At 45.0% G+C, this 11,483-nt stretch overlaps 1 non-coding gene across 1 annotated transcript; it reads left to right on the top strand.

The window, feature by feature from the left end:
- The first annotated feature begins 11,115 nt into the window (after positions 1-11,115).
- On the top strand, positions 11,116-11,218 carry LOC116899773. The gene has a single exon (XR_004387786.1). It is a non-coding gene; the product is annotated as a U6 spliceosomal RNA (small nuclear RNA).
- Positions 11,219-11,483: the final 265 nt, after the last annotated feature.

The raw sequence follows: 11,483 nt of genomic DNA, 5'->3' as shown, positions 1-11,483 counted from the left end.
GCTGGCCCATGGACTCTTGGGACTTTCGTGTCTCTAATACCCTTCTTACTACTGTGTCCAGTATCACTATATCCAGTTTTGTGTGGGTTCCGGGGATCCGAACTCAAGCCCGCTTGCTTCCATGACAAATGCTTTACTCAGCGTGTTGGGTTCTGAAGCCATTTCCAATATGTATCACAAAGGCTTCGGTTACTCTGAGCGTCACGTTAACAGCGGAAGGCATACTCCTCCCTGCTCCAGTGAGACACCACAGCTTCGATGAGGATGTTGTAGAGAGGGAGCATCCGGAGTTCCTGTTTCCCAGCAACAAGATTCCTAGATTTTCCCACAACCTCTTTTGGATCTTTGGGTCTTAATTTCCTTTCTACTAATGGGACTATTTAAATTATCTTAAAACAACACAGAGTAGTCATGACTCAAGATGCAGTTTTTGAAGCATTGCTTCTCTTTGTAACCTCTCTTCCTCTTCCTCTGGCATGAGCGCTGGGTGGTTGTGGAGCGAAGCCGAAGGAAGAGGTGGGCTGGGGGAATGGAGTTGTTTTTTGTGTGGTTGAGTATCATAACCTTTTCTGGTTGTTTTGCTTCTACTCCAGTAGCCTTCTCTTAACCAACTCCTTCCCACCTCTTTACCCTCAACCCCACCCCCCAAAACCACAACCACAGTTAAATAATTAAGGGCACGAAACAAATAAAACTGCCTGAGTGTGAATATGCCTCTCTGGTCACGCTATCTCCATGAGAGACACCACCCCATCAACAGAATTCTCCAGTGAGGCAGGTTCACAAGGACCGGAAAAAGAAGGCCAGCAAGTCTGGGCTAAGGCCTGTAAGTTCTTGGAAGCTAAAGGAGGGTGGGGCAGAGGCACTCCCAAGAACTCTGGCAAACTTAGAAGGGAGAGGAAGAACAATCTCACCTCCACAGCCATCGGGACCATTTATTCATGTTTGGGCTCCTGGCTGCAAGAGGCTTTTAGAAGAATCTCCTGGCACTGCAGCTCCGAACGTGAATGAGTCAATTTTAAACAATTTATTTTCCTAATGCAAACTTTTAAGGAGACTTTTAAAGTTGCTGTCTCAGAATCCAAATGCTCTACTTAAAAATCTAACTAAAGAGCTAAATTTGAGGATGATAATTACGTCTTTTGCAACTTTCCCGTCTCGGGAAGTAACAAGGTTATCCATCTATGAGTCCCTAAACTGAGGAGGGAAACTTTTACGAAATACAACCTCTGAACTTCACCCATGGTCAGTGAAATCACAACGATTTCCATTGAGTTTAAAACTCCCTGTTGAGTTTAATGAGAAGCTAGGAAAGTTGTTGTACCCAAGTCCACCAACTAAGCACTTAATAAGTATCAGCAAGATGCTGCATCTTGGGTCCAGAGAAAAAGAGGTAATGTGCCCCTTCCCCCAGTCGCCTTACCCTCAGCCGGTGAGAGGAATCGAGAGTGGGTGTCCAAGTCTGAGGAGGGCTCCAGGTCTCAGGAAGGGGGAAAATCAATCCAGAGCAGGCAGAGGAGGGTGACTGTGTCAAGAGCCCTAGAAAAGGAGGTCTGCATTTAGAGTAGAGCAATACAGTCAGATGGTAAACCGGTCTCTACTGAGCACAGAAAGGTGACTGAAGGCAGTGTTGACATCAGTCGCAGCAGGACTTCAAGTTAGCCGAGGCAAACATGCATGAGGTATATACTTTTTTTCTTATGTCAGAATATGGCCACCACTGACCATAAGCTTTTTTTTTAAAATTCTATATTACCAACACTGAAAGTTCAATAATTAGCCAGTGTACTTCCACCTAACCAGAGGGTCCTCTACTCCCAGAGGCTAGCTGCTTGACTGAGGGTGTTGAAAAATATTAAATGCAGCAGCATTTACTGTCTTCCCCAGGCTAGTGACCTTACATCCTCGTATTACTGTTTCTGTATTTATTTCTCAAAACTCAAGCCTGGGAAATTTTGGTGAAGGCCCTGAAAGATAAGTTAAACATATATATATATATGTGTGTGTGTGTGTGTGTGTGTGTGTGTGTGTGTGTGTGTGGTGTGTGTGTGTGTGTGTGTGTGTGTGTGTTCAATATCCAGTTAGAATCGGGCAGTCTTGAACTAATATTCCACCAAGGACTTCCAGCCACCATTCCCCTCTTCCCTTGTACCCTTTAAACTTTTCATTTTGAGATAGGGTCTGGTTAACTTATCTAGAATGGCTTTTAACTTTCTTTTTAGCTCAGGTAGGCCTTGAACTTTGCATCCTCTTGCCTCAGAGTAGCTTGGATTACACTAATTCGGCAAGTTGACTTTAAAAAAAAAATTCTTACTATTTTTAGTTTATGTGTATGGGTGTTTTGCTTGCATTAAAGTCTGTGAACCATGTACATACCTTGTGCTCGTGAAGGCCAGAAGGGAATATCATATCCCCTGGAACTGGAGTTACAGATGGTTGTGGGTCACCATGTGGGTGCCAAAATTGAACCGGGGTCCATTGGAAGGGCAGCCCGTGAGTACACTTAATCACCGAGTCACTCTCCAGCCTCAGGATGATTTTCTTATGGAGTCATCGAGAATAGTGCACAATGTAAAATTAGAGCATGATATAAAAATTTTTAAAAATTAAAAAAATGTGCTTGGGAAGATACGCACAAAACTTATTACCAGCACACTTAAGAGTGTGCAGTTCATCTGTGTTCAGATGATTCTTCGTGTGTATGAATTGTGAGTGTGTGTGTGTGTGTGTGAAGCCCCACGGTGAAATAGCTCCCCTCTTGCTCCATTCCTAGCTTCTGGAAACCACCATTCTATGTGTGTGTTTTAATTTGATGACTCTTAAGTACCTTTCAGGATTTGAATTCTACAGAATTTTCCCTTCTTTTGATTATCTTATTTCCCTTGGCGAAATTTCTTTAAAGTCTCTCCAAGTTGGAGCGTGTCCCAGAAATCCTTTCTTGTAAAGTGCTGAGTCACACTAACCTGTGTGTGGGGTGTGAGTCACCCTAGCCTGTGCGTGCAGGTGTGCCAACCTCTGCTCATCCTGCATCCCGCTGTTGGGCATGTGCAGGTGCTCCCCACCTTCTGTCTGCTGGGAACCATGTGTCTCTACGGACAGACGCACGGCTCTCTGCTCAAGCCCCTGCTGGACGGACTCCTGAAGGAACTGCACAACTCTGTCCCACGGCAGCTGGGTGGCCTCTCACCCCTCTGACTGCGAGAAGATCCCGATTTCTCCACCTCCACGCCAACCCTTGTTATTTTCTGTGTTTTAAAGCAAGTCGTCATGGTAGCTGGGCCTGTAGGATAACTGCGGTTATGATTTGCATGCTTAATATTTGGTGATGCTAAACATTTTTTTTTCTCATGTGCTTATAGGCCGTTAGTATATTTTCTTTGGGGGAAATGTCTGTGAAAGTCCTTTTCCCATTTTGAATCAGGTTTTGTTGTGGTTGAGAGAAAGAATAAAATTGTTTCAGCGTACATTTTGAGCAACATTACCAGATCTTGTGAAGACTTTATTGTTTACTTATTTTCTTTCTTTCTTTTTTCTTTCTTTTTCTCTTTCTTTCTTGCTTGCTCACGCTTGCTTGCTTTCCTGCTTTTTGGCTTTTTTCTTGCTTCCTTGCTTCCTTGCTAGCTTTCTGTCAGTGATTACATAGCCTGCTGTGAAACAGAGGGCTCCCTGGGGATCAATTCCAACTTTAAATGAGGGTGAATATTGCCCAGTTACTCCCTTAATTTTAACACAGGTTTTCACTCCAGTGGTTTTGGGTAACTGCTTTGCTCCTACTCTTCCTTTTAGTACTAGGGATTGCAGCCAGGGCAAGTGCTCTACTATGAGCTGTCTCTCCCCCACTTTTTACCTTTTGTTTTGAGCCGGGGTCTTACTAAGACTTGGCCATTCTCCTCCCTCACCTTCCCAAGGAACTGAGACTACAGGCCTGTGTTTTCAGGCCTGGTTAGATGCTGTGACTCTTGACATATAAGAAGGCACCTGCTATTTCTTTTCAGTAAAGATGTAGTCTTGCATGGGTGACTGGTTTCCGTCGGGAGTGATAGCTCAGTATCAAGTCTGGACATGTTCAATTAGAGCTACTCAGCTCTGCTGGGCACCTAAGCACACTTGCAGTTTAGGATCTCAGGGACTGAAGTGTGGTTTATGACTCCCAAACCCAGCCATCTATGCTGTTCGATCCTGTGATATTTTAGTAACTATGAAGAGATTGGCTGCTATCCTTACAATTCTCTTTCACGTTCTTTTCACCATGCTCCAAAGAACCCTCCCTTCTCACATCTCAGTCTCTCCTACTTTACTCTGTCTCTAGATCTGCCCTATTTGGGTTATTTCCTCCAGCACGGTGCTTGTTGTGATTGGCTTATTTCATTGAGTCCGGTGTCTGACAGGGATGTCTAACACATGTCACATGGATAGACGAGTGTGTAGTTCACCTTTGACAGGCAGCTGGATTGTTTTCCAGTGTTGGACGTTATCGACCGGCAATGTTTCTATGAATACAAGTTTATGTTGACACACATCTTACTTCTCCTTTTCTTGTTCTTTTATTATTTTTTCCAGTTTTGAGTGTGTGCGGTGTACACGGATGTGTGCGAGAATGTGGTGCGTTTTTGTACCTGGGTGTGCACGCACCTGTGTGGAGGTCTGATATTGATGTCAGTACTCATCCTCCATCAGTGACATTATTCATTGGGGCAGGGTCTCCCAATCTAGCCCAGAGCTGGCCGATGTAGCTAGATTAGTAGTCAGCTTGCTTGTTTGTTTTGTTTATTTACTTACTCCCCTCCCCGCCCCAAACAGGATTTGTCTGTATAACCCTGAGCTGTCCCGGAACTGGCTCTGTGTACCAGGCTGGCCTTGAATTCAGAGATCCCTGCCTCTGTTTCCTGAGTGTCCACCCCCACCAACGGTTGTAGCTAGTTTGCTTTAGCTTGCTCTGAGGATCTCTTGTCTCTGCCTTTTGAGGCTGAAATATAAGCAGGCCATCACACATAAGGGATTTGTTTTTTGTGTGTGGGTTCTATATTTAATTGCTGGGCCATTTCCTGAGTCTTCTTTTTCTGTTTTTTTTTTTTTTTTTTTTTTAAGATTTATTTATTTAATGTATATGAACATCCTATCACTGACACACCAGAACAGAGCATTGAATCCCATTACAGATGGTTGTGAGCCACCACGTGGTTGCTGGGGATTGAACTCAGGACCTCTGGAAGAGCAGATAGTGCTCTTAACCTCTGGGCCATCTCTCCAGCCCCCTCTTTCTGTCTTTTTGATACAGGGTCATGTAGCCCAGGCTGGCTTTGAACTTGCCATTTAGCTGAGGATGACCTTGTACTTTTCTTTTTCTTTTCTTTTCTTTTTTGTAATTTTGCTCACCAACCTCCCCACCCCCCACCCCAAATAAGGACCAAACCTAAGTCAATCATTCTGTCATTGAGCTAAATCCCTAACCCCTGAGAATGACCTTGAATGTCTGATCGTCTTGTCTCCATCTCTGGAGTTAGGAGTTTAAGATTGTGCCATTACATCCAACTCACCTGGTTACTGGGACTGAATCCAGGTCTTTAACAGGTTAGGCAAGCACTCTGTTCACCAGGCTGAATCCCCAGCTCCCTATTTCTGTCGAGTCAAAGTAGAACTGAGGAATCTTACTGTTAATTTACGTTCATTTAAAAAACGAAACCTTCGAGGTTACCCCACCTTGCAGCACAGGCAGTGGGCACCACTAAGATGAACGGATTCTGATGGCGAGGTGGGACACTTAGACAACTGGGGCTGAATGTGCGCTGTGGAGAGAGGGGAGCTGGAGGTGCAGTGGTGGTGACACGTAGGAGAGGAGTGCTGAGTTCCACACGTCATTGCCCAGTGGGTCAATGGGGTGATATACAGCCACCTGGAGCTTAAGCAGATGCAGACTCAGCTCCAGGACCTCGGGATCACCCTGGCTCTGGGTGACAATGGAGGCCCAAGATGAGGTTCAATTTCCGGATTGGACTTCCTCAAAGGGCCACCGTGGTACTTGAAGCCACAGGGGACCATGTTGGGGTCTGTGGTCCATACTGCTACCCCGGGCCATGATGAAGTCAGAGAATCATGTGGCTGCACTCTGTCGGTGTCACTGGTCTGAGGGCATGCTGCATCACGTTGACATGAGTGGCCTGTGTTGCCACCTGAGGCCACGTTGAGGCCCATGAGTGGGTTGGTGGTCCTTATGGGGCACTTGTGCGCATGTGCACACAGGGGCGGATGTCTGTGGTTTCTGCTGCAATGTGAACCCGTGTTGATGTCAGTGGTCTGCGCTTCCACTGAGGCCTTACTGCTCTGAGTGGCCGCACTGCATCTGAAGCAATGGTGATGTTCAGGTCCATGCTGCTGCTAAAGGCTTTGTCTGGGTTCGAGGTCCTACTGCAGTTGGGGTCTGCGTTTATGTCTGTGGCCTGTGTTGCCACCAAAGGCCCTGAGGAGGTCCATGGTCTGTGCTGCTGATTAAATGACCTGAAGCCATTTAATGTCTTTGGGTTTTGTGGGTCATTTTGATGTAGTTGGCCTGTGCTGCCATCTGAGGCCTTATTGATGTCCATGGTCCTCCCCTCTGTCCCCTTCCCTGTCCCCCTTCCCTCCGCCCCCTCCCTCCTGCTCACTCCCGCTCCCTCTTCCCCCACTAAGGCTCCGAGGGCCATGTCTGGGTCCATGGTCCTACTGCAGCCTGGAGTCGTGTCCTGTCACCAGAAAACATGTGGAAGCCCACGATTGGTCCTCCTGGTGATTGGTAAAAGCAGAGAAGCTACTTTAGCAGGGATATTGATGAATGCAGAAAGAGGGACATGGAAAACTTCTGTGACATCCTTTATCCCCTACCCCAACCTCTAGCCCCAAAGAAAAGGAACAGACTAAACAGGAAACGATCTAAGAGAACTCCGTGATAAGGATGCTGAAGTGCGGCTCTCCACAACTAACGACTTCTGACCGGGGTGAGGGAGACGAGGGACTCGGTTCTCTTTAAGGGACTGGTCTCTGAGGGTTTGACCATGCTCCAGTGAGTATATAGATAACGACACATGCTTTCTATTTTTTATTTTAATTTTCTATATTTTAGGCGGGAGGCCATAAGAGTGGGAGGTGGATATGGAAGGCCTAAGGGGTGGTGGTGCGATTGGGGTGCATGATGTAAAATTCCCAAGAATCAATACAAATATTACCTTGAAAAACAACTCCAGGGAGTGGGAAGGTCTAGAAGGGTGGCTGGGGTGGGGTGGGGTAGGGACATCTTCTTGGAGATAGGGGAGGAGGTATAGAATGAGGAATGGTCAGAGGGCAGACTGGAAGGGGGATAATGACTGCACTGTAAAAAAAGATTTAATAATAATAATTTTATATATATGAAAAACAAACACCACAAACAAAACATGCTTGCTTTTCCAAAGGAGCTGTACTGTAAATGTACATTTACATGGGCGGTTGTCACTTCAGGGGTGGGGGTCCTGACCGTTTATGTCCTTGCTAAAACTTGCCATTATCTGTCCTTGGGTTGTATTCCTTTTAGTGAGTCTCCTTTTCACTTCGTTTGAATTTCTGTAGTTACGAGTGTTGATAAGAATCTTTTCTTGAATTTGCTGGCCCTTTACATAGCTCCCTTAGTGTTTAAAAAAAAAAAATCCCTTGGATGTTATAAAGTTGGGTCTTTCTTACCTCTGCTGTGAGCGTCCCTCATGGACTCGGAATGTAACTCTCCCAGCAGATGCATGATTTGCAAGTACGTCTCCGCGTTTGCCTCTTACCTTTCTCTTTTCTCTTTTAAACTTTAACATTTTGATTCGGCACAGCTCACGAATCTTTTTGTTGTTGATGATGATGATTATAGATTGCATTTTAACTGAAAAATTCTAGCTGAACCAAAGGGCGTAGTGATTTTCTGTACATAGATGAAAGCTCTGATTCATTTTTGAGGTAACTTTTGTGTGTGGCGTAAGGTAAAGGATTTGGATGAATCTTCATCCCTCGTATGTGTCTCCTAGAGCCGACATCATTGGTTGAGAAGATGGCTCCTGCATTACTGACCATGCTTTAAAAACATTTTTTTTTTTTTTAAATTTTATTTGGTCCTCCAGAGTAGGAACTCACCTGCAGGTGAGGATAGAAATGTTGTTGTGGGCTGAAACTCTAAGCGCCGACTTGGAAAAGAGAATGAGGCAAATCTTTTTTTTTTTTTTTTTTTTTTTTGTTTTTTTTTTTCCCGGAGCTGGGGCCCGAACCCAGGGCCTTGCCCTTCCTAGGCAAGCGCTCTACCACTGAGCTAAATCCCCAACCCCGACGGCTAATCTTTTAAAGAGTAAGTGGGACCACAACTTATTTTGCTTCCTTCATCTCCGCCATTCTGTCCCCTACATCTGCTTTTCTCTTGTGAGAGGAAGTGAAAGATTTAGGTTAGGCATAAAAGACTTATCTTTAGAGCGTTCTGCTCTTTTAAGAGCGCCCACCCGTGACCCTGCTGCTGGGTCAGTTGAGCGGGGATGAACCTTATGAAAACAGCTCTGAAGGGAATTGTACACGCTGGTGGTTTTTCCCAGGAGGAACAACCCTGGCTGCTGTGTCTGAGCCTGAGGAAACGAACGGCTTGTTCTTTTCGAGGTCGCTGACACAAGTTAGTAGGAGTGCTGCTTAGTGGCTTATATCTCGCGGCTTGCTCTGGCTGCTTTCTTATGCTATCTCGGACCACTTTCTCTTGTCTTTTTTATTTTCCATTAATTAATTAATTAATTAATTAATTAAATTTTATACTGATGTGTTGCCTACAAGAAGCATCTGAAGAGGACCAGTGGAACCAGGAATCTTCCACTTTCAGGTCTTGTGCGTATCTGTGTGGCCTTGATAGAGTGGAGAGAGACCAGGATTCTTGGGGAAGTCTGTCTCTAGAGAAAACATTTATTTATTTTAATTTTGTCTTTATAAAGAACACACTGATTACATCTTCCCATACAGAAATGTACTGGGCTCCTTTGTAGCAGCTGACGAAGCAGCTATGACTAAGGTTCTCTTCTACCCTGCCACGGCCAGAGTTCCCCTACAATTAGGGTTGTGTCTCCTTCCCCCCAAATAACAGCTAACATGTATACGTCAGTGGCACACACACTAACGTGCGGTTTGCCCCGATTCAATCCATTTAACTGGGCCATAGCTGCACAGAGGCATTATCTGTGGGAGTTGGAATGTAGAAACACCTGAGGTGTTATCTGGAGAAGGAGAAACTCCCCCTCCTGAAAGAGCTTTGATTCAGAAAACAAAACAAAACAAAACAAAACAAAACAAAACAAAACAAAACAAGAAGGCTCTTGAGGGACACACTGAGCAGCGGAGCCCTTTTCTCTGCCCTGAATATTCTTTATACTTTCGGAAAGCAACTGAGGCAAAAATAAGTGGGAAGAAGCACTTGTCTTGATTTTCTTGCTTTGGTTTAGCATTATTAATTTTTTATTTTTTATTGGATAGTTTATGTATTTACGTTTCAAATGTTATCCCCTTCCCCGCTTCCCCCCTTCACCCTTCACCCCCCCCTGCTTCTATGATGCTCCCCTCCCACCCACCCACTCCACCTCAACACCCTGGCATTCCCCTACACCAGGAAAACGAGCCTTCACAGGACGAAGGGCTTCTTCTCCTATCGATGCCAGACAAGGCCATCCTCTGCTACAGATGTATCTGGAGTCATGGGTCCCCCCATGTGTACTCTTTGGTTGATGGTTTAGTCCCTGGGAGCTCTGCGGGGGGGATCTCGTTGGTTGATATTTTAACATTATCTTTAAGTTTATAATTTTGAAATTCGATTTTTCAAGTGAGCACGCAAAATAATGGTCCCTTTATGGAAAAGAGGAGTGAGAAGCATTTTGTCGGATGGTGCCTGGTGTAGCAGGTTTTTGCCACAGATGGGTGTGCCCCTTCCCTGGTCCATTAGTACAGAGGCACTGCTGTAGTTTAAAGTCTAAATGTCCGTCAAAGTCCACGTGTCAAAGGTGTGGTCTCCAGCATGTGGTGTGGTTGGGAGGTGCTGGAGCCTTTGAGAGGAGGTTGTGTGATGCCTTAGCCTCTTTTCTTGCGAAGAAACATTCTGACAAACGCCCCTTAAAAACAAAGGGCTGATTTTAGCTCACAGGTCAAAGCATTGTGGCAGGGGGGCTAGGGTGGCAGGAGAGAGAGCCATTGCTCACTCAGGTCCACAAAGAGAAACAGAGCACAGGTGCATGATTGCTGGGACTCACCTCACTTCATCCATTTTTTTGTACCGTCTAGGATCACCTTCCTGCCCAGGAATGGTCCCAGCTGCATTTATAATTGGGCTACATCAATTATGATAATAAAAAAAATAAATAAAAGGAAATCCCTCACAGGCACACCAATCAGGGACCTGACTCGTAGGTGATTCTAGATCCTGTCAAGTTGATAATTAGCACTAAACAGCACATGCCCTTCAGGGGATATTAGGATCCAGTCCCTTCCTGTCTTTTCCTGACCACCATTAGGTGAAGGAGATCCTGCCCTCATATACCGTGCCACTAGCGACCCAAAAGACTAGTTAAGTTATCAAAGATTGAAATGTTTGAAACCAAAAGTCAGAATCGACCTTTCCCCTTTACAGTTGATTACCACAGGTATTTCCTTACAGTGATGAAATGTCAGAATCGACCTTTCCCCTTTAAAGTTGATTGTATTTCCTTATGGTGATGAAAAGCTGACTCACATATTTGGTGACCAGGACACCGCTTTGCAGTAGTGCTAGACTTGCTTTTTGCGTGTCTAAAATTTAGGTAGGCTTCTTTTTGACTTCTGGCTTCTGATCTCCCCTCCTTATTTCAGAAAATTACTCCTTAACACATGTATCTTACAAATTTTGTAAGCCATGAGTGTCTGTCTTCATGGGCTGAGGGACTTCCATGTGACCATAAAAAAAAAAAATGGGGTCTCTGTCTCTTGGTACATGTGCGAGGAGCCCAATTTCAGAAAGCACCCACCAGTAAACAGACGACTATTTTACTTTGACAAAGCTCTCTCTCCAGTGTCCTTTATATATATATATATATCCACTCCCTCATCCTTTGTATTAAAAAAAAAAACCCTCACCATGCTTGCTTCAGCAGCATGTACTAAAACTGGGATGACCCAGAGGAGATTAGCGTGATCCCTGCACAAGGATGATGGGCGAACTCATGAAGTGTCCCTGCTGCTTTCACTAAATCGGCATAATCCCTACTTTCTAAGCATTTGCTTTTATACCCACCATTAAGTACAGTGCTCTTCCCTCACTAAGGAAACTTCTCTTGTGATAGACAGAGGCCATTCCTAAAAGCTACAGTCAGTTACAAGGCAGACTTGTGGAGCTCATTCCCAATGGATACATCTTCGAAACAATCCCAGCATCTAAGGGAACATTTTAGAAGTGGAGTGAGTGAGTGAGTGTGTGTGTGTGTGTGTGTGTGTGTGTGTGTGTGTGT

Source organism: Rattus rattus, chromosome 4 (genome assembly GCF_011064425.1).
Source record: "Rattus rattus isolate New Zealand chromosome 4, Rrattus_CSIRO_v1, whole genome shotgun sequence".
Classification (NCBI taxonomy): domain Eukaryota; kingdom Metazoa; phylum Chordata; class Mammalia; order Rodentia; family Muridae; genus Rattus; species Rattus rattus.
The sequence above is the reverse complement of the archived record's forward strand: the minus strand, read 5'-3'. Positions and strand labels throughout refer to the sequence as shown.